We start from the raw sequence: 26,866 nt of genomic DNA, 5'->3' as shown, positions 1-26,866 counted from the left end.
TTAGACTATGTTTAAGAAGTCGCATGGGTCCTTTCCGTGACTTTACTAATAGTCATAACAAAAGTTGTCTCCCTTAAGAATTGGTGTTTGGAGTTGTACTTCATTCAGCAATCATGTGCTCACTCCCCACCCCTTGTGAGCATAGCTATGCTGGAACCCAAAAGGGAACACTAGAGAATCAAATAATAACCCTCTTCCCGAGGAGCTCCCAGTGTAGTGAATAATCATAATATAAATAATGCTAAGTAGAATGATGTTGGTCATGTAACCTGAGGTCTCCTGGAGGAGCGTGGAGAAGGGCTCCAATGAGAGAAGGAAAAGGATCCTCCTCTCACGTGTAAGAGGCAGAGCTGTGTCTGTCAGAGCCTAACATCTGTTTTAGCCACCTGAACTCTTTTAATCTTCACAATAACCATGTAATATCCTGATTATACGGATGAGCAACCCACCCAAAGTTTCACAGCAAGTACTCAGTGAATAGGATTTTCCGGTTCCAAGTTCTTGCCCTTTCCATTAGGCCACTGAGTGTAGACTACAGTTGCTTCTAATGTTTTTTTAAAAAAATAATGTATACATGGTGATGCAAGTCCCATTCTATACACATGTGTATGTGTTGTATGGGACTCAGTGTAGATTTTCTTGGTTCCGCCTGCCTCCTATTCCCACTCTAGGCCTTAATCGTTGGCTGTTCAATGGCAAGTCTCAGCTGCTGGGGCTTTCTCCTCATTTCCTGACACTGCTGGGTGTCTCAGCCTCCCTAGGTGAGGGTTGGGCTCCAGTATTTCTCTGTCCTGCCCATTGTGGAGACAGCCGTGGCCCCTCCGAGGCCTGAGCTCCATCCACCCAGACCCACGAAGGCTCTGGCTCCTCCTAGCAGTTCCACATTCAGATGTTGGGTGTGTTTTCCCCAGGGGCTGTCCCAAGGGGTTGGGGTAGCACAGCCTGGCTGTGGGGGCCTTTAACACCTCTGCTGGGGAGGGGAAGGAGCCAGGAGTTACTTGCTGTCTACCTTTCTCCTCCCATCATTCCCCCTCCGTTCCTCACAGACACTGTTCTTAGCTACGGTAGTTCTGTGTCATTCAGCTTGGAACATTCCGAATGATTGTGCCCTTGCTTGTGTTTTCATGTTAAACTGTAGCCAGCTTGTTAATACACAGCCTTGTGTTTGCTTTCCTCCTTACCCTGCCTCACTAGTCTTTTTCCCCCTCCCTCTGCTCTGACAGTTCAACAGCTGAGGAAGCAGGTGAGTTTGGCCTGGGACTCTGTTTTCTGAGGAATCTGGGCAGGGTGGTATTCAGTGAAAAATAAATGGGACTCCCCTGGTGGGCCAGTGGTTAAGAATCTGCCTGCCAAAGCCAGGGACACAGGGTTCAATCCCTGATCAGGGAAGATCCTGCAGGCCACAGAGCAGCTAAGCCCATGCGCCACAACTACTGAAGCCTGCGTTCTGGAGCCTGTGCTCCACCACAAGAGAAGCTGCTTCAAGGAGAAGCCTGCCCACCTCAACTAGAGAGTAGTCCCCTCTCACCACATTTAGAAAAAGCCCTCGCCCAGCAACAAAGACGCAGCATGACAAAAAATAAATAAATAAATATCTTCTTAAAAAAAGAAAAATAAGTATCTTTTTCACCCCAGACCCTTGCTGAGATTGCCCTGTCTTGCATTTTGTTATATTTCACCAAGCGGTGTGATAATAGGTAACATTGGAATGCTTTATATCCCAGGTACTGTTCTAAGTCCTTACGACTTTGTGCACTGCAATCCTGTGAGAGAAACCATGGCGATAGTTCCATATTAGCATCTACAGATCAGTTACATTTTTTATTTTTTGAAGGGATGGTTATCACTTTTGTTTAAATGGAGCATGTTTGTTATTAATCAAAAAATGCTGGAAAATTCAAAGGGAAAAAAACAAGAATTCACCCCCTAAATCCCATCATCTGAGAATAACTATTAACCAAATAACATTCCATACAGCTCTCATAAACCTCAGGCTTTCACAACTGTATAGTTTTATGTGTGGATAAATGCTTTTGTTATTCCTGTAATTTGCTAACACATAAGATGTGTTTTTTCTTCTCTCACCCCTCAAAAACACTTTGTATTTTGTGTCACATGCACCTGTTTTGCAGATGAAAGTTTCTGGCCCAAAGCAGAAGATATTTAACAGTAAGATGATCTGCCCTGATGTGCTTCTTCTAATGGAGGAGAATGTCCCCACAAAATGTGACAGAGATACAAGTTTCAGATCCTAGAGCTTTAGCAACCAAAAGAATCTATAGGCCATGTTAGCTGATCAGAGGTACATTTTTGGCTATTCCATTACATTTTAGATTTAAATTTTGCTACACTAAGTTGTGGCTCAAAAGTAGTAGAGACACATACTTACATCAAGTTCACATACACTGCAAGCGCACCCAGTTAATGGGCAGCAGAACCCTATGTTAAAAGCGGAGGTGACTAAGTTTCTACTGCAGTGCGTGCCAGTGATTAAAAGAATCAGTTGGAGACCAAAAGGGATGATGAGTTTTCCTGGCCTTGGGGATGTTTTACCTGACTCTGAAGATGATCTTTTAGAGCCTGAAGTTGAAGATGAAAACTTACACAATTTATTATTTTTCTTCTTTTCTGTTATTATTCTGTATGTTGTTCAGTTGCTGTGTTCGACTCTTTGCAACCCCATGAACTGCAGCACACCAGGCTTCCCTGTCCTTCACTATCTCCCTGAGTTTGCTCAAACTCATGTCAATTGAGTTAGTGATGCCATAGAACCATCTCATCCTCTTGCCCCCTGCTCCTCCTGCCTTCATTCTTTCCCAGCATTAGGGTCTTTTTCAGTGAGTCAGCTGTTTGCATCAGGTGACCAAAGTATTGGAGCTTCAGCTTCAGCATCAGTCCCTCCAGTGAATACTCAGGACTGATTTCCTTTAGGATGGACTGGATGGATCTCCTTGCAGTCCAAGGGACTCTCAAGGGTCTTCTCCAACACCACAGTTTGAAAGCATCAGTTCTTCAGCACTCAGCCTTTTTTATGGTCCAACTCTCGCATCCATACATGACTACTAGAAAAGCCATAGCTTTGACTATACGAATCTTTGTCAACAAACTGGTGTCTCTGCTTTTTAATACGCTATCTAGATTTGTCATAACTTGTATTCTGTATAGTTCCTTATATAGTACATACAGTAGTTCCCCCTTATGCATGGGGAATATGTTTCAAGGTCCCCAGTGGATACCTGAGATTGTGGGTAGTACCAAACTGTATATATACTGTTTTTTCCTATACGTACATAACTGTGTATGTATACATGTTTATAAACTTGACACAGTAAGAGATTAACAACAATAACTAATAATATAATAGAACAATGATAATATACTGTAATAAAAGTTATGTGGATGTCATCTCTCTCTCAAAATACCTTATTGTATTGGACTCACCCTTCTTCTTGTGATGATGTGAGATGGAAAAATGAGATGAAGTGAGGTGAATGACACAGTTGTTGTGACAAAGCGTTAGGCCACTGTTGACCTTATGACAATATATCAGGAAGAGGATCATTTGCTTTGTGGGATCCTGAGTCATCGAACCATGAGAGCGTCAATGATTAAATCTCAGGAGCAGATGTTGTCAATGGTTGCGGATTCCAAACAGGACAGAGAAGGATGGTGCGAGATTTCATCGTGCTGCTCAGAACAGTGCACAATTTAAAACTTATGGGTTGTTTATTTCTGGAATTTTCATTTAATATTTCTGGACCACAGTTGACTATAGGAAACAGAAACCTCAGAAAAGTGAAACTGCAGATAAGGGGAAACTACTATATTCATTGAAATACCAGCTTCTATTCGAGTCCATTGTTGCTTCTCTTACTTATTTTGTACAATCAGTGAAATTCTTGCTTTTTATAGTATGCTTTGTTCCAGTTTTTATTAGCGTGTTTGTTCATACTGTGACTACCTTTATAGCAATCTGTATACATTTAGTAGAGATTATAGCGTGCTTTTTAATCACCAGTATTGTACTTCAATGACTTCTAGGCATATGTGATTTAGCTGTACAGTCAGTTTTTAGTAGAATTTCTGGGTCAAAGTTTATGTGGATTTTCATTGTCAAATTGAGAGAAGTGATGAGAATCATGGGAGAACTGAACGGGCTCATTTTTTTTGCATGTATCTTTTAAGGTAATTTTTTTTTTTTTGGCCTAGAATAATATGTGTAAAGTCCTTGCTTTGAGAATTTGAGGTGACAGAATTTTTCTGGATATCTTTCTAGCTAGCAAGCCTATTACAGAGCAGTTGGAAATTAATTATATCAATGAGCAATGTTAATCTGTTGATTGGCCAGACAAACACTATTCCTTAGTAGCAGGATAAATTACTCCTTATTCCTCTGTCTTAGCACTCACAATATTCTTTTGGAGACATTATCTCCTGTACCAGTCTGTGATTTCCACATATGTAAGAATTCTGTTTGGTTTGTTTTTTTTATATCTAACAGCTAGTATTTGTGTTATAACATCTGTGCACTAAATCTGTATAAGCACTGTTCTAGGAACTTAGTAAATGTCAGAATCTAATTGAGTTTATATTGTGAGTTATATTAAAGCTTTTGCGCCACTTTATAGTTTAGAAAACATTTTTATATTTGGTCTCCTGTTTGATCTTAAAATCAACTCTGAGAGTTGAGAAAAATCAAACCCAGAGCAACTGTGTCTGGTGCAGAGTCACACACCAGTTAATGACTGGACATCGAGACTGTACTCTGCCAGTTAGTGGCTGAACATTCACTTAAACATGATGCCTGGAGAGGGAGGGGTAGGATTATGGAGGACTTGTCATTCCTGGCTGAGCAGTTTGGACCTCTCTCGAGAAAGGGAAATGTTTCTTGATAACTTATTTTTAGGTAAAGGCTCCTGTCCATCCAAGGCTTTATCCCCTCAGTCTGGATGGCAGTCGCATTCCTTAGGGGAATGAGAGGATGATGAGTAGCTATTAGTTTGCTTGCCTCACCCAGATTCCATTCCTACCTCCCAAGATTTTCCCTGTTTCCACTCAGCTCTTCAGTAACAGTCAATCCCAGTCTTTGGCTGGACTTGACTTTTTGGTTTGAGGAATACCCCTCCCATCTCTGTCTTCCTCCTTTGAGCTTTGGATAGGAGCCCTTTAATTGCTGTTGACTAAAGAACTGGAGGCCAGCCCCTGCATACCGGGAATGCCAGTGGCTTTGTTAGCTGAGGAGGGCACTGCATTAGCACTGCCCTCTAAATCCCAGAGCAGGTGGAGGAAATCTAATTAGCACTGAGTAAGCCAAGGCCCCCTTGGGGAATTTCTGATAAAAGGTCAGTGCGAAAGGAGAAGGAACACCAATAGAGTTTTCCTAATAGGAACTTTCTGAAATGGACTGGGGATCCAATAAGCTGAATTCTAATCTTTGCTTCTAGTGGCTTTTTGACCACTGGTGAGAGTCCCTCTACTTACCTGAGGTTTCATTTTTCTTGTCTGCTGTCTATTCCTTTGCAAAACAAATACTTGTTTTGTAAAAATATCAAGCCACTATCACCTGGGAAGCTTTTCCCAACATTTGCATATCCAAATCTTACTCTATCTCAGTAGATATGAGGTGAATGTGTCTAGTTTGGGAAAAGTTTTCCAGGAAAATTTGAGAATATCCTTCTTGGGTTATGCTCTTTGGAGAACTTAGCCACACCACACCACACTTGAGGCTTAGTACAGTGTTTCCTCTGCACACAGCAGCTGCTCAGTAAATATGCCTGGAAAAGGCTCGTCCTAGGCTGTCAAGTGAGGAATTAGATACACTTCCATTTGGGAAAAGCACATTTGAACTGTCACAAACAAGAATTTTACAAAATACTTGTTGTTGTTAAGTTGCTCAGTTGTGTCTGACTCTTTGCAACCCCATGGACTGCAGCACGCCAGGCTGCCCTGTCCTTCACCATCTCCCGGAGCTTGCTCCAACTCGTGTCCATTGAGTCAGTTACACCATCCAACCATCTCATCTTCTGTCTTCCCCTTCTCCTCCTGCCCTCAATCTTTCCCGGCATCAGGGTCTTTTTGAATGAGTTAGCTCTTCGCATCAAGGTGGCCAGAGTATCGGAGCTTCAGCATCAGTCCTTCCAATGAATATTCAGGGTTCAGTTTCCTTTAGGATTGACTGGTTTGATCTTGCTGTCCAAAGGACTCTCAAGAGTCTTCTGGGGGTAGAGAGCAATTAATGAGTGGTGAAGTCAGTAGTAGTGAGTTGTAAGCAGCATTTTTAAAATTGAAATAGAGAGTAGCATTCATTGTATTCAGTGCAGTTACCTGGTGAAATTTTTAAGTTTAATTTATGGATACTTTGCTGCAATTTTAAGAGAATTTCATCTTGGATTGTGGTGGAAAGCCTTGGATCTAGACAAGGATCTCTATTGGAATAAATAGGGTCCTAGGGAAATGAGTGTCAAGAATTAATATGGAAAAGACACTGGGAATGTAGCTTCTAGTCATTACCCAAGCTACTTGAGCAAATCATGTTTCCCCTGCAACTTCACATGCTCCTTCTTTCTTGTCCTGAGTGTCCTCTGCCTGACCTTGCCCCCGTATGTGTTTGGTAAGGCTTGACTTAAATGTCCCTTCTATAGCATCTGTCTGATTCTGGAATACACTGACTGCTTGTAAATACCTGTTAAATGGTTGAGAACGTGCCCTCAGATCTCCAGGTACTTTTTCTGGGCTCTTCTTTCTACCTCTCCATCAATAGTTTTTATAGTTATAACTATAGTCTCCATTTGTAGTTTTTGAAAAAAATATCTGTTTCTCTTCTGCTGGAGTACAGACATTGTTTCATTCATCTGTGTATTCCCAGCACTTAACCTAGTGCCTGGTACATAAGAGGTGCTTCATAAATGTTGGAATGAATAGGTATTTTTTAAAGGGGTGTACAATAGATGATTCAATAAAACACTTACTGAACACTTATTATATACCAGGTATGTGGTTGATGCTAGGATAGATACAAATATGTATGAGAGAACAATATTTTCCTTTGAGGAGCTTACAGATTAAAAAGTTGAAGCGTAAACACATAGAGATGCTGACAGAGCCATTTGTGTTAGTATCTAGCTATATGTTTGGATAATGTGTAACTTCCCATTTCTGTGTTTGAATATTGGTCACTAAAACCAGACAGGAAGCATGTCTCTCCATCGTGATTGATTTTCTCAGTAATAAGTGATAAACTTTGTTTCTGATATGATGATGTAGCAGTCCGAAGCAGGTTAATTTGAGGGGGCAGAAGGAGCCTTGCCCTTTTTATATCTACTACTAAGAGGTTGTATAAAATCTCCCATTATGATAATGGACTTGTCAATTTCTACTTGCAGTGATCACAGCTCTTGCTTTATATATTTTGAGGCCATGTTTTAGAATTATATATCTTCCTGGACCTTTGAACCTCCTGTCTGTGTAAAGTTAACCTTTTGTCTTAATATCTCCTTGCTTGATAGTCATTTAGTTGCACCAGCATTCTTCTGAGTAGTATACATGCCTCAAGCAATTTTTATTTTTTCCATCCTGTGACTTTCAGCCTACCACTGCTCTTATATTTCAGGTGTACCTTTTTTTTCTTAATTTTTTTTTTTTTGGCCCTGCAAGTGTGGCATATAGGATCTTGGTTCCCCAACAAGAAATGGAACCTGTGTCCCCTGCATTGGAAGCATTGAGTCTTAACCACTGGACTGCCAGGGAAGTCCCTTTTAAGAACAATGTACAACTGGATTATGTTTTATATAGTCTGACAGTCTTTGTCTTTCAAGTCAGAAGTTTAGTTAATTCATGTTTGCTATGGTTAATACATTAAGACAGTTTTTGTCTTTTAATTGGTGAGTTTAACTGATTTACATTTGTTGTGATTATGGCAATATTTAGATTTATTTCAACCATCTAGGGTTGTGATGTGTGTTCTTGTCTTTTGGATTGAGTATTTTACTTTACTTTTCCTTGTTTTATTTTTACTCCTCTACTCATTTGGAAGTTATACTCTGTTTAATGATTAGAAGTTATCTTAGGTATTCTGTTACTCATACTTGTTAAAATTCTTAAATGTGATTGACAATATGTTCACATGGTTTTAATATCAAATATTTGAAAAGTGTACTGTGAAGAATCTCCCTTTTATCCTCCTGTCTCCATATGCTCAATTCCAATTCCCCAATATATATGTGCCTATAATATATATTAGGCTATATTCTAATACAAATTATTAGATACAAATATATAAGTATTCTGTTTAACTATTTTATACAGGTAGTAATAAAGCACAACTTTCTATGTACTTAGCTTTTTCTCCTTAGTACATCTTGATACTCTTTCCATATTGATGCTTTTTCTCCTTAGTACATCTTGATACTCTTTCCATATTGATACATGGGTTTACTTCCCCACTATATATGCGCGCGCACACACACACACACACAGACATATATATTTAATGTGCTGTGCTTAGTTGCTCAGTCGTGTCTGACTGTTTGCAACCCCATGAACTATGGCCTGCCAAGGCTCCTCTGTCCATGAGGGTTCTCCAGGCAAGAATACTGGAGTGGGTTGCCATGCCCTCCTCCAGGGGATCTTCCCAACCCAGGGACTGACCTCAGGTCTCCCACACTGCAGGTGGATTCTTTACCACCTAAGCTACCAGGGAAGCCCCCAGATACTGGAGTGGGTAGCCTATCCTTTCTCCAGTGGATCTTCCCAACCCAAGAATCGAACTGGGGTCTCTTGCATTGCAGGTGGATTCTTTACCTGCTGAGCTATCAGGGAAGCCCCCTTTTCTTTTTTTTATAGTCAGGTGGTATTTCATCAATTGAAGGAACCATAACTAAATGTTTACTGATTGATAGTTACATTGTTTTCAGTCTTCTCCTTTAAGTAAATCTGAAAAATATACCTCTATCATTATGCACATGTATTAGTTTGTCTCTAGATCAAATTTCTAGAAAAGAATATTGTAGTTAAAAGATCTATATTGTTGTAATTTAGATACATTTTATGTAATTTTGCCACATTACCTTCCAGAGGGTTTGGATCTGTTTACACTCCCACAGCAATATATGAGAGTACATGTTTCCACAGTCTTACCAACATAGTTGTCAAACTTCTGGATTTTTGCCAGTCTCGTGGGTAGAAAATAGAATTTCAGTACAGTTTCAATTTGTATTCCTTTTGTATGTCATCACTGATCATCTTTTCACATGTTTGAAAATTCATCTGTGTTTCCTTTGCCGTGAGCAATCTGTCATATGCTTTGCCCATTTTCTACAGAGTTATTGGTCTCATTGATTTGTAGAAGCTCTTTATTTAAGACATTGGCCTTTTATAATGGGAATCGCAAATGTTAGCCAATGTTTATTACTTCTAACACAGCTTAACATTTGTTCTCTTGTTTTGCCTATATGTGTATGTGTTAGCATGCTTTGCATGTGCATGCTTCTACACATGTTTGTTTGTATTGCCATGTAAGATTTATAGATTTTTGTGTAGTCACTTTAATGATCGTTTACTTTTTATGGCTTCTAGGCATCTTTGTAATAAAAAGTTATAAAAGAAATGTACTACATTTTATTCTGTTGCTTTCATAGTTTCTTTTTATGTTACGTTTAACTCGCTGATCACTTGGAATTTATCCTGATCTGTGCTTAGGACAGATTCAAATTTGTCACAATCTCATTTAAATCTTAAATGCCATCTCATATCTCTTTTCCCTGGTGGCTCAGACAGTAAAGAGTCTGCCTGCAAAGTGGGAGACCCGGGTTCAATCCCTAGGTCAGGATGATCCCCTGGAAAAGGAAATGGCAACCCACTCCAATATTCTTGCCCGAAAAATCCCATGGACAGAGGAGCCTGGCAGACTGCAGTCCATGGGGTCGCAAAGAGTTGGACACGACTGAGCACTAATACTTATCTGTTTCCCAGAATTTGAGATGTCACCTCTATCATAAACTAAGTATTTTATGCATTAGTACCCATTTGTGGATTTATAGTATATTAAATTCCAGTCATTTGTCTACCTGTATATATGACCATGCACTTTGTTTTAATTAATGAGGCTTTATAGTATATTTTTATCATATGGTTGCCTAAGTCTTTCTTTCCTGTTATTCTGTCTTTCTGTATGAGTCTTACACTTACCCTTTCCTATTTAAAAGTCAGTATTTTTACTCAGTTTAAATTTTTATAAATCCATTTAGTGAAAACTGATTTCTTTATCAGCATATAAATTTTAATTTGGTCTAAAGTTAACGTCTTTACCTTCTATGTTAGTTTCGCATGGTTACTGTATGAAATAACTACAAATTCGTTGGTTTAAGACCACAGAACTTTAATCTCTCACAATTTGGAGGCCCAGAGTCCGAAATCAGAGTATCATAGGGTGCGCTCCCTCAGAAGATTCTAGGGGAAAATCTTTTCCATGCCTCTGGAAGCTCATGGTGGCTCCAGGTTTTCTTTTTTTTTTTGCCTTCTAATAATATTCACAGGTTGCAGGGATTAAAATGTGCACGTGTTTTTTTTTGGAGAGCCACCGTTTTTCTAAATTATATAAGAAACATAGAAAAACTCCAATCATTCCTCCCAACTTATGCTATCGTTACCCAGTATTTTAGTTTTAACTTCTTTATTTCTAACTTTACAGATTAAGTAGTAATCTTATTTCCTACTGGCAGAATTCAGATTTCCCACATATTTATCAGTATCTTTGCTCGTCTTTGTTTCCTTTCATGTGAGACCTTTCATCTGGGATTGTTTTTCTTCTTCCTAAAATATATCCTTTAAAACTGACTTCAGTAAGGGTTTGTCTGTGGCAATCATGGTTTTTGTCTGAAAATAGCTTTATTTTGCTGTCATTGTTGAAAGTTTCATTAGCTATAGACTTATGCATTGACAGTTAATATTTTTAAGATTTTTACAAAGCGTTTGTAGGCTCACAGCAAAATTGAGGGGAAATTACAGAGATTTCGCATATACCCCCTGCCTCTGTTCATGTGTATGCTGTGGTTAGTCGCTCAGTTGTGTCCAACTCTTGACAACCCCTTGGACTGCAGCCCGCCAGGCTCCTCTGTCCATAGGGATTCTCCAGGCAAGAATACTGGAGAGGGTTGCCATGCCCTCCTCCAGGGGATCTTCCCAACCCAGGTCTCCTGCATTGCAAGCCGATTCTTTACCATCTGAGCCACCAGGGAAGTCCCGTAGCCTCCTCATTATCAACATTATCTGCCACAGTGGTACATTTGTTAAAACTGATGAACCTACATTGACAGGTCATAATCACCCAGAGTCCGTGGTTGACATTATGGTTGTACATTTTGTGGCTTTTCACAAATGTATAATGGCACATATCCATCCTCATGGTATCATACAGAGTATTTTTCACTGCCGTAAAAGACCTCTGTGCTTTGCCTGTTCATCCTTTCCCCCTGGCAACCATTGATATTTTTATTATCTCCATAATTTTGTCTCTTCCAGAATGTTACACAGTATGTCACCATTTCAGGTTGGCTTCTTTCATTTAGTAATATGCATTTAAGATTCCTTCATATCTTTTTATGGCTTGATCATTTATTTTTTTAATTGGATTATATTTGACATGCAGATTTAAGGTATATACCATACTGATTTGATACTTGTATTTTCCTTGTGATTGCCACAGTAGCATTAGTTAATACCTTTTATCATGTAGCATAATTATTTCTTCTAGTATTGGGACTAATTCATATGTCTTTTTAGTGCTGAATCATATTTTACTGTCTGAATGTACCACAGTTTATCCATTCACATACTGATAGACATCTTGGTTGCTTCCAAGTTTTAGTAATTATGAATAAAGCTGCTCTAAATATCAATGTGCAAGTTTTTATATGGACATAAGTTTTCAGCTTCATGAGTATATGTAGCAGGAACATAATTGCTGAATCATAAACTAAATCATGTTTAGTTTTTGAAGAAACTACCAAGCTGTTTTCCAAAATAGCTGTACCATTTTGCATTCCCACCAGCAATGAATGAGAGTTCCTATTGGTACCATCTCCTCACCAACATTTAGTGTTGTCAGTGCTCTGGATTTGGGCCACTGTAGTAGATATGTAGCAATATCTCATTGTTTTAATTTGTTTTAATTTAATTTCCCTAATGACATATGATGTGGAGCATCTTGTCATAGCTTACCTGCCATCTATGTGTCTTCTTTGGTGAGGTCTTGCATTCTTTGTATGTTTTAGATGGCAGTCCATTATCAGATCTCTGTTTTACAAAACTTTCTCCCAGCCTGTGGCTTGTCTCCTCATTCTTTTGACAGTTATTTTTTCTTAATACATTGAAAATACTTTTCTGTGGTCTTCTAGATCTTACTTTTGCTGTTGAGAAGCCAATTGATGGTCTAATTGCTCTTCTTTTGTAGATGATCTCTCTCTGCTTCTCTCTTAATATCTTTTTTTGTCTTTGGTGTTCTTAAATTTCATCATAATACTTTGTTTTTTATTTATCCTTCTTGACATTTGTTGAGCTTGCTGGATCTGAAATTTGGTGTTCTTTCAGTTATTCTGGAAAAATTCTCAGCCATTAGCTGTTTGAATAATGCCTTTCTCCATTCTTTCTAATTTTACTTGAACTTCAGTGAAAAGAGTAGATACATGTTAGACCCCTCTAGAACTGTCATCCATTAAACTCTGATATTTTTTTATCTTCATTTCTTGGTCACATTCAATGGGATTTCTTTGGATTGCTCTTCTAATTTACTAATTAATTCTTTAGCTATATATAATCAGCTGTTCAACCTGGCCAGTGACTTTTTAATTTCAACTATAACTTTCATTTCTGGAAGTTCTGTTTGTTATATTTTCAAATGTACATGGTTCTTTTTCAATACTCTTGTTCCTCGCTAATTTTTTCCAGTCTTTCTCTTAAATCTTAAGATATAAAAATCATAGACATTTCATATTTTGTCTCTAGTTTCAATATCTGAAGGCTTTGAGGATCTTATTTTGTTCTGTTTTTCTTGGCTGTCACTCATGTGGCTTATTTCGGCATGTGTGGTTTTTGTTTTGCTTTTGTTTTAAGATCTAATGTTCCTTAGGACTTTTATCTGTGGAAATTATTTGAGGCCTGGGTAAAACCTTTATTCTGCTAGAAAGGATGAGGAGTTGCTTTGACAGTATCTTGCAAATATTGCTAAGTGAACTACTTGTAGATCTTCACTTGAGGTTGCATGGATTTGATCACAAATCTTCATCAGAGCCAGCTTTTGGTTATAGATTCTTAGGAGAGATATTTCTCCTCTTCTTGGTGAGACAGGATAGCTTCTTTGTGGTCCCTTTCAGTGCTGTAGATTTGTTTATGCTTCGTCTCTATATTGAGGGTATAGTCCATTGGTATCCCAAATTAAAAGGAGATTTCATATAAGACTGTTTAACCTAAGGTGGGCCCCAGGCTTTATCTTCAGTTGCCCAAGCCATAAATGATCGTTGCAGTGGTCACTAGTGTTTGTTACATAGCCACAGGGCAAAAGCTGGCTTTAGTGTTCTCTTTCCTTCTAGGATTTCTGCTTTCATTTAATTCTTTTTTTACTGTGAAAAGGTACACAATATAAATTTAACCATGTAAAGTCTTGAAGTATGCAATTCAGTGGCATTAGATAATTCACAGTGTTATATAATCACCACCACCATCCGTCTCCATAACGTTTTCATCTTCCCAAGCTGAAATTCTGTGCCCATTAAACAATAACACTCCATTACCTCCAGCCCCCAGCAACTGCCATTCTAGTTTTGGTCTCTGATTTGAACTATTCTAGTTACCTCATATAAGTGCAATCATAGAAAATTTGCACTGTCTCTGGCTTATTTCACATAGTCTAATATCTTCAGCATTCATCTATGCTGTAGCATATGTCAGAACTTCTTTTTTTCAGGCTGGATAGTAATCCATGCTATGCGTAAGATGCATTTTGTTTATCCTTTATTTATGAACAGACATTTGGGTTGTTTCCACCTGCTTTTCATCTCATTTAATTTTTGCTCTGTGCAGATTCCTTTAATTTTCATTCTCAAGTATTCTCGACAGCTCAGCATGATGCATTTTTGTTTATTTTTTTAATTAAAAAATATTTATTTAGCTGCACCAGGTCTTAGTTGCGGCAGTTGGGTTCTAGCTCCCCGGCCAGGGATCGAACCCAGAACCCATGCATTGGGAGCATGGAGTCCTAGCCACTGGACCAGGGAAGTGCCAATGATGCATTTTTAAAATTAATTTTTAGGACTATTTATTTAGCTTTTTGTATTGTTTTCTTGGGAAGATCTTCCAGAATAAGTCTCTTACTTTCTGTATGAAGCCCAGAAGACAACTGCAGAGAACACATTTTTATATTCTTCCTTTCGGGCACTAGAAAGAGAAGATTCTCAGATAAACAATTAATATGTAGCTTTGTATGTTTTAATTCTTTCCTTGAGGTCTGTTAGGTAATATTTGTGACATGTCTGTGGGAAAACCTTTAGAATATCATAAGAAAACTCATTTCTGTCTTGCAAGGGTTTGACATTCTTAGCATGCTGTTGGTGCCAACCCCCACCCACCCCTGCAGCCTCGGTATCCAGTAGGTGCATTTGAAACTTGTTCAGAGATCTCAAATCGTAGACTGCTTGAACTGAAAGGGTCTAATTCTAACCCCTCTCCCCTGCACCACTGTGCCTTAAAGTTGAGTTGGCCATGGTTAAGCGACTGACTCCGGGTTATAGAAGGAGTCAGTGACAGCTAGGACCTCGGTTTCCTAGCTTCTATCCCAATACACTTTGTATTCCTGTGTCTTTTCTCTCTTTGGGGAGACAGTCTTAAGATACATGAATGAGTTCTGACCTTGGTCTTTTGAAAAGTTGCTATGGATATTGATGAAGATAGTCTGACACTTATGCATGTATCAGAGTAGAGGCAGAAATCCTCATCTAATTAACTGCTTGAGAAACATATTGAGTTGGCCTTTAATCTCTTACTCCTTCTCTGCCTTCTCTATTGGTGGAGTCTTTTTAGATAATAGAATATTAGAGCTGGGAGAGCTCTTGGGATCACTCGATCTAATCCCAGATTGCCTACCAGGACATTTTGGGATCCTCTGAGAGTTTTACTGTTCTTTACAGATAAGGAAACTGAAACCTAAAAGATGCAAATGATTTCCCCCAAGGTTATATAAGATGTTCATAGCACAGCCAGAGCTGTAGCCAGGTCTCCTGATTGCTGTTCTAGTGAAAGATTTCCATGACATGAATGTATTCACTTGGCTCCTCGTCTTCAGCTAAGCTCCATCTCCATGGCCTCTGTTTTAAAATTATGAAAAGTCCTATATAAAGGTGGTTTGCCTTTGAGAATAATCCAGAACTTGAAGGGTTAATGGAAATTGAATGGTGAAGTGGTAGCCTTTTTCTCCTCTCCTCAACTGGGGAGCTGCTGGGCTGTTTCACTCGAACTGCATGTGTTCCATTATGGTATAATGATGTAATTACCCGGAATGCTGCTGCTAGAGGAGTGCTGGAGAGGCAGCATTAAGGAACAGACTAGCCCCAGCTCTCTCCTAAGAGCCATTTCAGCCCACTTCAGTCTATTAGATTGAGAATGCTGGAAAGTGAATGGCTTCGGCAGAGGAAAAGGTCAGGTTTAAAAGCTTTCTGGGCATGGTATTTATTGTTGCTTTTCTGACCTTCAGAAAAGTCCCCTGTGTGTTTGTCCTTGGTTCTTGTCTTTCCCATTAATGCTTGCTTGAAAGCCGGATTGCTGGCCAGCCAGATCTTTGGCAGAGATGGTTTTCTATATGGTGTTATTTGAGAAGGTGGAGCACCCTGTCTAGATCACAAGTCCTTTTGCCTTTCATACCACCATTATAGCATCAGAAGTATTTGTGAATCTTGAATAATTCAGTTTGCAGTATTTACACATACACACACACACACACACACACATCACTTCTACAAATAGATTTAGATCTAAACAGTTTATGAGATAATAATTTGAAATATAGAAAGATAAGAAATAGGGCCTAGTACCTTAGTCACTTAACCTTCCTGTGCATCTCTTTTGAAACCTACGGCCTGCCACCTGATTAAAAGGGACATAATCATGGTCTTTGGAACATGGTAGACCCTTCCAAAACTTTTCCTCTTTGAGGGGACAGTCATTTTTTCATAATATCAAGCACCTGCTAGACCCAGGGCACTGAGCTAGAGTGTACAGTGGGACATACAAAGTTTGAAGATACCAGCTTCTACTGTCCGGGAACTTTACCAATTTGTTAATTTGATGAACACAAAGGAAAACATTGGTTAGAATGGTAGAAAAGTGGCTTTCATATAGGTTGTAGGAAGGCACAAGAAAGTTTTATTTACCTTGTGTTGTGTGCGTGCTAAGCTGCTCCAGTTGTGTTTGATTCTCTGCGACCCCATGGACTGTAGCCCGCCAGGCTCCTCTGTCCATTGGATTCTCCACGCAACAATACTGGAGCGGCTTGCCATGTCCTCCTCCAGGGGATCTCCCTGACCTAGGGGTCGAACCCAAGTTTCTTATGCCTCCTGCATTGATAGGCGGGTTCTTAACCACTAGTGCCACCTGGGAAGCCGAGTTCTCAAAGTGCTGTCCCTGCATCAGTGCCATCAGCATCATGTAGCCAGGCTCCTTTGTCCATGGGATTCCCCAGGCAAGATTACTGGAGTGGGTTGTCATGCCCTTCTCTAAGTAACCAACTAGACAGGCAGATTCTCAGGCCCTAGGCAAATCTACTGAATCATCAGTTCTACCTGTTGGGGCCTACAATCTGTTCTACAAAATCCTCTAGTGCAAAGGTCCTCAATCTCTGGGACTTTGCCTGGTGATCTGAAGTGGAGCTGATGTAATAATAATAGAAATAAAGTGCACAATAAATGTAATGTGCCTGAATCATCCCAACCCCTCCCACATTCAACGGAAAAATTGCCTTCCATGAAACCAGTCCCTATTGCCAAAAAGGTAAGGGGGGACCACTGCTCTAGTGATTCTGATGCACACTAAAGTGTAAGAACCAGTGGCTTATTTTGTGACTTGGTACTAGGAGCCACTTGAAAATATAAAATCCCTTATGTATATCTAGAAACGCAGTGTCAATACAGGTGTCACTAGCTGTGGGCAGGTATTTGGATAAATTAAAACTAATTCTCGGTTACACTAGCCACATCATAATAGACATATGTGGCTAGCAGCTACCATACTGGACAGTACAGATATAAACATTTCTGTCATCACAAAAATTGAGTAATGCTTGGCTCAGACAGTGTTCTTCAAAGTTCAGCATGAATCAGATCACTTAGAGGACTTAGTAAAACACAAATTGCAAGACCCCATTGAATGGGTTTCTGATTTAGTAGGTCCGGGGTCATCATCAAGAAATAACAAGTATCACAAGTTCTCAGGTGATGCTAATGCTACTGGTCCAGAGAGCATACTTTGAGAACCATTAATCCAGAGTAAGGATTCTAAAATCTGTAAACCTCCTAAAATTGAAGGCAAAAAACATTGTATATCCACATAATGAAGGTTACAGGATGCAGGGCTCATAGTTTTAATCTGGTTTTCAAGTAGGTCAGCAGATCAGTCAGGAAAACTTTTAGCAGCCGGTTTAACAGAAAATCTGAGTAATAGTGACTTAAATCACAAGGACATTGGTGTTCATTTAGCAGAGTGAGAGGCAGGAAGTGCCAGGGTTCTTTCAGTGGCTCAGGCATGTCACCAAGAAAGTTAAGCACTTTCTCTCCTCAAAAACCCCTTATGGGGTTGGGTTTTGATGTTGTTGTTGTTGTTTTGGTCAGAACTAGATCACAGGCCCACCTTTGAACCACTCCTGGCAAAGGGGAATGGATTTGCATAATTGCTTTAGACCAACTGGAATTCAACTTCTGGGGCTGAGTGGGAGGAGGTTTACCTTCCCTGGGACTGTAGGGTCTCATAGCAGTTTTGTGGACAAAACATTAGTTTTATAGCAGCAATAAGGAGAGAAATGACTCTAGGGTTGATAGGGATCTGCATCTGTCTCAGTGAATGACCTGAAAAAAAGATTAGGAACATCTGGCCTGCATCTTCTCAGCTCATCACATGCTTCCAGCTTGCTAGACAAGTAGGACCTGGACTTTCTCAGCTGTGAAGGTTTGCTTGGCTCTGTCCTCTCGGAGCTTATGACAGACCTGTGAAGCAGTTCTGCTCACGATGGGAGTGAGGTGGGGTAGAATTTAAGGACTTGATCTGAACCTCTAGAAGTTGGCATCATGTCAGCCTGAAAGCTAGTCCCCCTCTGCCTTTGGCCCCCGATTGTAGAAAGGGCTCTTGCTCAAAATCTGTTCCTTTGACCGAGTCCCTGCCTTGTACCTGAGTCTTTAGAAAGTCCTGTTTTTCTTTTTTTTCTCACTAGTTCTCTTACAACTAGAGACCTGTCCAGAATCTTGGATTCTGCCTCCAGACTTCCAGGTTCCTGTCTACATGGATCCCTGGATCCCCGCTTGCCCCTTCCCGTCAGTATGTCGCAGACACCCTGTTTTGCCCAGTAGAGAGATCGTGTGTCTAAAAATGTACAGTTTGAGTCTTCCATGTAGAAATGGTAAGTGAAGCACTGAGAGTTAATGAGATCACTGAAGGAGAAGATCCAAGGAAAAAAAACAGCACCCACCCCAGCCTACTGAGTCAAAATAAAGGTGTGGTCATCGATGTTTTTATCTGTAAACGCCACAAATCAGTGGACCTACCATTCACACACAAATCAGCACACATCAACAGACCTAATAGTGTTGGTTACGGCCCTGGGAATCCAGAATGGTGCCCCATGAAAGGGATGATGGCAGCTGAGCTGGCAGAACTCTCCACATGTGTGTCCCCCCCTCCCCACCCCCAAGCAGTTCTGTTTTGGTTTTTATATATCATGGTTCTGCATAAAACTTTGTATGTAGAAATAAAAAAAATAAAAAAAAAAAACTTTGTATGTAGAAATAAAGGGTTCTACTTCTTTCAAAAGGGAGTAGAGGGGTGGTCACTGGCCTAATGATGTCAAAGTTGCCTTCCAACACGCATTGAACTCCAGGGATAGCACCTAGAATATAGGTTTTAGGCTGTAATATGTGAAGCAGAAGTGAGCTCCTTTCTTGTTTTTGGAGCAAGAACTCTGGCCCACTTGTTCTCCAGTGGTTTTAGTTGCCTCAGTCAACAGCTGGATGCAGTACCCAATTGTTTGCAGCAAAAGTCCTGCAAGTCTTGTTTCCTCTGAAAGCTTCTTCTGCAGCTTCCCTCCCCCCATCCTCCCGGGACAGAAATGAACACAAGGGGGAATGTTTCAGTTCCCCTGCTGGGTTATGTGTCTTCCTCTCACACCCCGTCCAGAACGTCTAGGGAATTTTTACTTTCCAAAGCTGACTTACCAGAAACAATTTGGCAGAGTCTGGTTGGGGGAGGAGAAGCCAGTTACGTGATCACAAAAGCACACCTCCCTGTGGTGAATGAATTCTTAACCGGTGTGAGGAAGGAGCAAAGGAACTTTGGTAATATTGCAGTTCATACTAAGTCAGGAATGGAAATGAGGAACCACCCCAAATACAATTTGCATTAATTAGCACATTTAATCCCTGACCATCAGTAACACACACTCAGAATTATGACAGAATTTCACTGTATGTTTGCATATAGTTTAAGATTTTTTATTTGGTGTCAAAATGTATACTGATAAATGAAAAGCTTCCTGTTTTTATAGTACAGATTTCAGAAAGTAAAGCTTGGCTACTGGGGAATTAAAGAGGCAACAGGGCAATTCGCAAAGAGGAAGTGCACGAGAATCTTTAAGGTTTAGAGGAAAGATTATTTCTGGTTATAAATGGAGGACTTTGTTTTTGAGTTGAAAAATGTAACCAATCTAATCTTCTGAAATTGGCTCGGAGAGAGCGGGTGACTTGCCAGAGCCTCACAGATGATTAGACAGTGCTAATCCCAGAACCCAGATCTCTGCCCCCTCATCTCAGAGCTGGTCCCCATCCTGAAATACCCCTTTAGATCTGAGCTTCCCATGTTTTCTCTCCATGGCCCACTCTGCAGCTCAAGCCACCTTCTTCTTGATCTGTTGGCTGGCTTCGGGGGAACTGGGTTATAGCCGGTCTGAAATGGGGAGACTGTAAATTTATTTAAACTTTCAGCTCGACCCATTGGCCTCACATTTTCCATTGTGATGAATGAAAATGTGGACGGAAGAATGTTTCACAAGACGGATAACTCAAAGAGAATAAGGAAAATGCAGAATGAGGAAGTATGCAATTTATTTTTGCTTTTAAAAAGCTTACTACAGAACTTCTTGATTTTTTTCTTTTTTTTTTTTTTTTACCTCTGTCATCTGTGACCCATTCGCCTGTTCAGCCAAGATATTTTGGCTTTTCTTCTCTGGGAAACCAGTGGGTGGGTGAGTATGGAGGAGCCAAGAATTAACAAAATACCAGCAGATGCTGGAGCCCAGTGAGAGGATTCTCCTTGGCCTTGCAAGCAGAGGCATACCCCTCTTCCCACCCTCTTCCACCCTCTCAGGCCCCTTTGAGAAGGACTTGAGAGGATTTGCCAGTCCTGATGAACAAAATCTCTAGGAACCCTTCCTGTCTATAGGCCCTCAGGGCTTTGCCTTCCTGAGGATGCCTTTTGCACTGTAGGAAATGATAGCATTGTCTTTTGAAGTCAAGCTTACCTGGTTTGATTCCAGATCCATCATTGAATCCAGACCTACCATTTACCATCTGGGGTAGATTTTATGAGTTCCTTCTGAGCCTATTTCCTTTTCTGTAACAGAAGTAATAGTGCCTACCTCATCAAACTTGTTAGAATTAATAAGATATGTACACAATATTAAATATTATTTACACAATATTAAATAATGTGTATAGAGTATGTATAGAGTGACTAGCACATTGCCAAACACCTGAATTGATCCTCAATAAGTAAGTTTTTGCAGTACCATTCCTGTCCTCAGCAACTTGTATACAGTTTTCTGTATTCCGTGTGGCCATGAGGTTGGCAATAGTAACTTTCTAACTTGATTCTAGTAGCAGGAGGAGTAGCAAAGTGAATTTATTTTTTCCCTATCAACTATAAGGGATAATTTACACACAATACATTACATCTGAATGAATTCACTGAATGTTAACATGTGTGTATACCTATGAAGTGACTACTACAGTCAAGATACAGAATATCTCTATCAGCCCCCAAAGACCTCTCTGGTCTCTTCGTGTTCTGTCCTTGCCTTTGCCCTCTGCCCCAGGCAAGCATTCTCCTGTCGCTATTAGTTAATTTGCATTTTATGAATAGAATCATACAGCGTGTACGGTTTTTTGCTTGTCTTGTTTCTCTCAGCATAATTTTTTTAGATGTGTCCATGTCATTGCATATGTCTATTTTATCACTGAGTTCTAGTCCATTGCATGGTTATACCTCCTGTGGATGGACATTTGAGTCGTTTGCAGTTTCTGGCTATTTTAAACGAAGCTGATATGAACATTCATTTGCACATGTGTGGGCATATATATTTACTTCTCCTGGGTTGTGAATGGCTGGGTCATATGGTAGTTGTTGGTTAAATTTTTTCTAAAACTGCTGGCCTGTTTTCCAAGTTCCATTTTACATTCCCGCCGACCGTGTATGTGTGTGATTTCAGATGTGCTACCTCCTCACCAGCACTTAGTATGGTCAGCCTTTTTAGTTTTAGCCATTCTGATGGCTTTACAAGTAGTAGTATTTCATTGTGGCTTTAATTTGCACTCCTTGATATCTAATAATCTTTAGCATCTTTTGGGGTGATAACTGGTCTTTTGTTATATAGCTTCTTTTAAGTAGTCCTTGTTCAAATCTTTTGCCTGTTTTTTAAAATGGTGTAATTTATCTTGTTATTAAGTTGTAAAAGTTGTTGTTTTTTTTTCACATGGTTGTAAGCTAGAAATATGTGAAATGTTTCTTTTTTTTTTGGATATCGTTAGTTTATTATAAAAGAGAAACATGGAAATTATTTACATGATGAAAGATTTCAGAACTTCAGCAGAATGAGCAGCTTCACCTGATGCCATTTCAATAGTGACTTATTTCAGTCGACATATTTCCCAAGAATGTCACCATCTCTAAATAAGAAATAATCCTTGTAGTCTAGAACTACTTTGGTGCCTCCATATTCTGGGAGAAGAACTTTATCTCCAACTTTCACACTAACTGGTTGAATCTCTCCACCCTTTCCTTTAGAGCCTGATCCAACAGCTACCACCGTTGCTTGCAATACTTTTCCTTGTGATTTTTCTGGAAGCATAATGCCTCCTTTGGTTACAGTTTTGACTGCACTTCTTTCAACTAATACTCGGTCAAAGAGGGAAAGAAACTTTCTAAATGCCTGTCCTGCCATGACTCTGGCTGCCGCAGATCGTACTCCAGTCTCACGCCGCAGCCAAAAGGAGAGACCTGCTATCGGACCCTCCGGACACGTGAACGCAAAAAAAAAACTGACCACCAAAATGTTTCTTTTTGTGAAAACATGTGAATATTTTCTCCTAGGGGCTGGCTTGCCTTTTCATTTTCTTAATGATCCCATTTGAGAAGCAAAAGCTTTGGATTTTGATGGTCTGTTTTATTCTTTTATAATTTTTTTTGTTTGTTTATCTATCTCACAGTCTTACAAAGACTTTTCTCTTGTGTTTTCCTCTGGGAGCTTTTACACTTAGATCTATGATCCATTTCAAGTTAATTTTTAGATGTGGTGTGAGGTAAGGGTTGATATGGAAATTATCTTTTGAGTGTCTTATAGATCAGAAACTTTAATTCTGAATAAATAAAGATTCTAAGATAGGTAATTATCCCATTTTAACGATGAGGAAAAGAAGTCTTAGATTAAGTGATTTGCTCAAGTCATACAACCACGATTCAAACTCGTAATTTCCCAACAACAAAGTGCATATGCTTAATGGTCTATTATGCTGGCATTTTGTTTTTTACATTGAGGCAGAATCTATATTATAACCTGTGAAAAGGATATAAAAATTTGAGGTAGCACTGCCTTTCTGAGGACATTCATATCCCCAGCCCAAACTTACATTATCCACAGTAAGGATGTTGGGACCTAGGGCCAGGGGTTCTATGTCAGGCCATTTGCATTGGTTTGTATTTCAGAAGCTATAAATACAACTCTCTTGGTGCTCTCTTGACCAGAAACCATATTCTGAATTCTTTTCCCATTTTACAGCTGGTCCATCAGAAATATGAAGTTAAGTGCCTGGCCACACAGACAGTTAATCCTTGGAATACCCAGCTGGATAGCTGAGTCTCACTGTGTTTGGTTTGAGTTTTTATTTTTGGAAAACAAACAGTGAGTGAGCCTCCCTCTTTGCCCTCTCTAACTCACTACCCCTTGTGGAATCTCCTAGATGCTGTGCTCATACTGGGAAATAGTCTTTTCCCCAAAAACCTCCTTTCAGGAGGACAGAATCATGTCAGAGATAAGTCCCCTGTGGTCTGATATTTAATGTGCCCTCCTGCCCTTTAAAGAAAAGTCTATTTAAGGCTGTTCACTTTTGTCATCTTTGAAGAATCTCTGAGTCTTGCTTAGCAGGACTGTTTTGTTTCTTTTTAAAAATACAGGAGGGAATGGGAAGATAACAGGCTGTAGTGCTCATTTCTTGCTCTTCATCAATGTAGCTTTAGTAAATTCACTCCTTCTTCCTTACTTTCTGTGAGGCAGTATGGTATAGAGAGAAGAGAATGGAACTTGGAGTGCGAAGTTTTATGTTTGAACCTCAGCCCCTGGAAAGTGCAAAGAAGAAGTGTTTGAGACTTATAAAGGATGTTTTTTTGAGTACAAAGATCTATCTAAGGTGCCTTAATAAATATACTGCTTTCTCTTTGGCTGAGTAGAGCAGTCAGATTTCAAAGTCCAGCATGGGAAGTAAAGCGCTGTAATCATTCAGCCTGCTGGATTGTCCAGCCAGCTACCAAGTAGGCTGTCCTGGTCCCTAGAAGCAAACTTTTCTGTCTTTGATGTGATTATTTGCTAGTGAGAAACTTATGGGGAGAAATGTGAGTTGTAAGAGAAGTAGAGGAGAAAGGACAGTTGGTCTCATACAGAGAGGATCAAGTGTAGGTTGATGGGAGGAAAAAGGAAACCCAGTTTACACATTTGTGAGTTGCACCTCCATCTTCTGAAATACAGTCCTGAAAAACAATCTCTGTGTCAGCAGTGGTTGAGGACAATACATTGTCTCTCAGTACCTTCTGGTCACCATGACTTCCAGCTGACCTCATTCTCCTCCCTTCATGAGAGCCTCCTTTGCACTTCAGTCTAAGAGCTGGGAGCTTCCACTTTGTCCGTTAAGGATTCCGTGGTCTCCACAGTTACCATGTTCCAACCTACATATCCTTCGAGGTTACAGTTCAGGGCGTAGCTCTTCCAAGAAGTCTCCCTTGACCCCTGTACACTGTTGGTGGAAATGTAAATTGGTGCAGCCACTGTGGAAAACATGATGGAGGTGTCTCAAATAAAACTAAAAAACAGAACTACCATATAAGCCAGCAATTCCACTCCTGGGTATATGTCTGAAAAAACAAAACCACTAATTCTAAATGATACATGTACCCCAGTGTTCATAGCAGATTGCCAAGATGAGGAAACAACCTAAGTGTCCATCACAGATGAATAGATGAAAAAGATGTTGTGTACAGAATAGAATGTTACTTAGCCATAAAAAGTATAATTTTTCCATTTGCAGCAATATGGGTGGACTTGGAGGGCATTATGCCAAGTGAAATAAATCAGACAGAGAAAGACAAGTGCTGTGTGTTATCATTTATATATGGAATCTGAAAAATACAACAAACTAGTGAATATGACCAAAAAAAGAAGTGGTCTTACAGATATAGAGAACAAATCAGTAGTTACCAGTAGGGAAAGGGAAGTGGGGAGGGGCAATATAGGAGTAGGGGATTAAGAGGTACAAACTTTTAGATATAAAACAAGCTACAAGTACAGTACAGGGAATATAGCCAATATTTTATAATACTGGCTTTAAAAATTGTGAATCACTATATTGTATACCTATAACATATAATATTGTACAGCAACTGTTGTTGTTTAGTTGCTAAGTCATGTCTGAATCTTGCGACCCCATGGACTGTGACCTGCCAGACTCCTCTATTCATGGGATTTCCCAAGCAAGAATACTGGAGTGGGTTGCCATTTCTTTCTCCAAGGGATCTTCCCGACCCAGGGATTGAACCTGTGTCTCCTGCATTGGCAGTTGGATTCTTTATCACTGAGCCACCAGGAAAGCCCATACTTGAATTAAAAAAAAAAGCTGAGTGAAGCAAGTCAGAGGAGAAATATCATATGACATCCATTATATGTGGAATCTAAAAAAGAGATGATACAAATGAATTTACTTACAAAATAGAAACAGAGAATGAACTTATGGTTGCGAAGGTGGGTGTGGGAAGGATGAGAGGAAGGGATAGTTAGGGAGTTTGAGATGGGCATGTAGACACTGCTATATTTAAAATGCATAACCAACAAGGACCTACTGTATAGCACTTGGAACTCTGCTCAATGTTATGTGGCAGCCTGGATGGGAGGAGAGTTTGAGAGAGAATGGATACATGTAAATGTATGGCTGAATCCCTTCGCTGTTCACCTGAAGCTATGATTTACTAACTAAATGATAACTAAACTAACATTAACATTGTGAATTGGCTATTCCCCAAAACAAAATAAAAAGTTTAAACAATAAAGCAATAAAATGTATAACCAGAAATAATTAAATAGATAAACAAAAATTTTAAAAGCCTCCCTTGACTACCCTGCCTAGTTTGATGGTTCCTTGGCCATCCTAAATCATTCAAGTAGCCTTGAGGATCTAAATCTGTGACTATTTAGTGAGTACAAACTGTGTGTTTTGGGAAAGAGGGAATAATGACAGAGATAGATCAGAGGTATTCCAGTGCCTCACTCTTAACCTTGACTACTCCTTGTAGCAGTTTTGTCTCAGCTAGATTCCCATGCCTCTTAAAAGTTGTGTGGTTACTGAATTCTAACCTAAATTTCTCCTAACACATAAATGTAGCCCAGATTTCATTCCACTTGCCTAGGCTTCATTCTGTCTCTACAGTTTTGGATAAAGTTTATTTCACTTAACATTTTAAACTTAAAAACATTTATTATAAATTCTGAGGATAATTCAATGTTTGTAGTGTGGCTCACTCAAGAAGCCAGTTTCTAACACTAGATAACTGGACCCTTAGATTTCCTGTATAAACAGGCATCACTGAATCATTAAAGCCAGTAAGTCAAACTTGTCTTACATAGCTTACCACCTAGTCTTAAAATTCTGTTTTTCTCTCCCTACTATATATAGAATATTTTGACTCTCCAATGGATAAAAAGAGAAAATTAGTCCATTCCTATCTTAAGGTGTGTACTGTGTAGCTAAATAATATTTATATTCAGATCTATAAAATAAGTCTGAAGTTTTACCTGTGGATTTGATTCTAAGAATTCACTAGTGTGTATACTTTGCAGTATTACAATTAAGTACTTATCACAACAGAGCTGAGTTGTGTAATTTAACTCACAGGAAGAAAATAAGGTTCAGCTATATAAACTTGTGACATTTAAGCCAGAATGTTCCAAACATCAAGATCAAAGAGATTCTCTTTCTACATTACATCACTTGCCACATTCTCTTTGCTTTATGTTTATACCTTGTCTTTGCTTTTTGTTTTCCTTGGATTTTCTAGTTGCCTTTTTTTCCTGGACTGAAGAAAGAAGCAT

General features: G+C 39.5%; 1 protein-coding gene and 1 pseudogene across 6 annotated transcripts in view; one reads left to right on the top strand and one right to left on the bottom strand.

Moving 5' to 3' along the window:
- The window catches only part of GAB2 (GRB2 associated binding protein 2), a 174,570-nt gene that overhangs the window by 35,305 nt on the left and 112,399 nt on the right, over nucleotides 1–26,866 (top strand). The gene's annotated exons all lie outside the window — the stretch shown is intronic.
- LOC145524745 (10 kDa heat shock protein, mitochondrial pseudogene) lies at nucleotides 20,329–25,866 on the bottom strand (annotated as a pseudogene). Its single transcript, XR_014067798.1, has one exon. The product of XR_014067798.1 is annotated as a 10 kDa heat shock protein, mitochondrial pseudogene (transcript).

This window comes from Giraffa tippelskirchi, chromosome 10 (assembly GCF_054371585.1).
Source record: "Giraffa tippelskirchi isolate mGirTip1 chromosome 10, T2T-mGirTip1v1.2.pri, whole genome shotgun sequence".
Taxonomy (NCBI): Eukaryota; Metazoa; Chordata; class Mammalia; order Artiodactyla; family Giraffidae; genus Giraffa; species Giraffa tippelskirchi.
This window is presented reverse-complemented; position numbering and strand designations above follow the sequence as displayed.